Genomic DNA, 2,705 nt, shown 5'->3' with positions numbered 1-2,705 from the left:
TTAACTATAGTAATTAATACAGTATTTAATTTGCATATACCCTGCCCATTCCTCTCCCCATATCCCAATCTGTGCCACCCATAAGTGAGAAACCTACAGTACAAGTATAGACCATATATTGTGTTCCCTGCAGGTTATAGTTTTGGGATTTGAGTGGTATTTTGGGTGGAAGGGATGAGGTTTGTAGGGAATTCTTTATTTTGTTAGAAATTCAGGGTTTGTTAAGTAAGAGAATATAGTTGTATAGGTAGGCTGTGACTGGCCTCACACTCCAGTACAGTACGTGGCGGTGTATGCACCTTTCAGTTGGTTGCGAATCAGCCAATAAAAACTCGAAGAAGATACAGGTTATAGAAAAGAGCAGAAGCTCTAAACTATCCATTCAGACCCCAGTCCTACCTACCTACAGGTTATAGAACATTTGCTCTATTAGTATTTCTCCAGTAGGTTTACTCAAGGAGGAAGCCTATGTCAAAGATAATAAAACAAAAACCCTATAGTAAATACTGCAGTATTTTAGTATTTACTGCAGTAATATCCACAAAAACACTACAGTAAATAATACAGTATATTACAGTCCGCAAAAATATTGCAGTAAATACTCAAATATACTACAATCCGCAAAAACATGACATTAATAGTATATACTACAGTTTTCTTTTACTCTAGTTTTATATTATAGTTAACTGTCAATACTATAGTATAATACAGTAAATACTACCGTAAAGTCCACAAAAACATTACACTGGGTTATGACCAGAATGATCCTATTTACACTTTGTAGTCGGCCCCTTATGTTGAAAATATAGGCTAGACTCATTTTGATCAACTTGTCATAGTTCAAACCAGTCATTTCAAAACATTCTCTATCACATATTTACCAAGGGACAATTAATTCCGTGGATAATAACTCAGAGAGTATAGGTAGACTGTTAACAGTGTATTGGTATGCCGTTCAGGTACACCTCACTCCCTGTGGTATATTCACACGCAATTCAATTTATTCAAAAAGGTTGCCAAATTTGGGAAATTGTCAGATCTCAAACAAAGCTTTATCAGATGCAAATCACTAAACAGCTCCAGTATGACTAGCTCTGAATATGCCTCTCTTAATTGGCCTTCTCTGGACATAATACACACACACACACACACACACACACACACACACACAATTTTTCACAGAGGTCACAGTCAGCGCCTTCTCTTCGTGCGTTCAGTTCAAATTGAAATGAAATGCTTCCCTTTCATACAGTGAGCAGCAACACCTCTCCCTCCATTAGATCTCCAAGCCCTGAGGAATAGTCTGATAAAACCAACCTTCATATTCTGTATTACACCATTTATTTTGCTTCGCAGGGCTCACCTCCAGTGGACTTGTAGTCTAATGACACATACACAATAATTTACACAGACGCATGCTTGCATGTGCACACGCACGCACACACACACACACACACACACACACACACACACTTTGTTTTACTATTCTTGTGGGGACCAAAAAACGTATTCCTATTCAAAATACTATTTTCCCTAACCCCTAACCCTAACCCTAACCCTAACTCATAACCCCTAATTATAACCCTAACCCTAGCCCCCAAGCATAAAATATCATTTTTCCAGTGGGGACTTGTGAAATATCCCCGCTTGTCCGAATTTCCCTTGTTTTACTATCCTTGTGAGGACTTCTGGTAACCACTTCTGTAACCACAAGGATAGTAAAACGAAACCACACAAACACACATGGTTGTCTATCCCAAATGACACCCTATTCCCTATATAGTGCACTACTTTTGACCTGCGCCCTAGTCAAAAGTAGTGCACTATATACAGTTGAAGTCGGAAGTTTTCATACACTTAGGTTGGAGTCATTAAAAAAACTAATTTTTCAACCACTCCACAAGTTTCTTGTTAACAAACTACAGTTTTGGCAAGTCGGTGAGGATATCTACTTTGTGCATGACACAAGTAGTTTTTCCAACAATTGTTTACAGACAGATTATTTCACTTATAATTCACTGTATCACAGTTCCAGTGTGTCAGAAGTTTACATACACTAAGTTGACATTGCCTTTAAACAGCTTGGAAAATTCCAGAAAATGATGTCATGGCTTTAGAAGCTTCTGGTGTTCTAATTGACATAATTTTAGTCAATTGGAGGTGTAACTGTTGATGTACTTCAAGGCTTACCTTCAAACTCAGTGCCTCTTTGCTTGACATCTTGGGAAAATCAAAAGAAATCAGCCAAGACCTCAGAAAACAACTGTAGACCTCCACAAGTCTGGTTCATCCTTGGGAACAATTTCCAGATGCCGGAAGGTACCACGTTCATCTGTACAAACAATAGTACTTAAGTATAAACACCATGGGACCACGCAGCCATCATACCGCTCAGGAAGGAGATACATTCTGTCTCCTAGAAATGAACGTACTTTGGTGCAAAAAGTGCAAATCAATCCCAGAACAACAGCAAAGGACCTTGTGAAGATGCTGGAGGAAACAGGTACAAAAGTATCTATTTCCACAGTAAAACGAGTCCTATATCAACATAACCTGAAAGGCCGCTCAACAAGGAAGAAGCCACTGATCCAAACCCGCCATAAAAAAGCCAGACTACGGTTTGCAACTGCACATGGGGACAAAGATCATACTTTTTGGAGAAATGTCTTCTGGTCTGATGAAACAAAAATAGAACTGTTTGGCCA

At 38.7% G+C, this 2,705-nt stretch overlaps 1 non-coding gene across 1 annotated transcript; it reads left to right on the top strand.

Moving 5' to 3' along the window:
* Positions 1-413: 413 nt before the first annotated feature.
* On the top strand, positions 414-470 carry LOC118964366. The gene has a single exon (XR_005051416.1). It is a non-coding gene; the product is annotated as a U7 small nuclear RNA (small nuclear RNA).
* The last annotated feature ends 2,235 nt before the right edge of the window (positions 471-2,705 follow it).

This window comes from Oncorhynchus mykiss, chromosome 3 (assembly GCF_013265735.2).
Source record: "Oncorhynchus mykiss isolate Arlee chromosome 3, USDA_OmykA_1.1, whole genome shotgun sequence".
NCBI classification, from domain to species: domain Eukaryota; kingdom Metazoa; phylum Chordata; class Actinopteri; order Salmoniformes; family Salmonidae; genus Oncorhynchus; species Oncorhynchus mykiss.
This window is presented reverse-complemented; position numbering and strand designations above follow the sequence as displayed.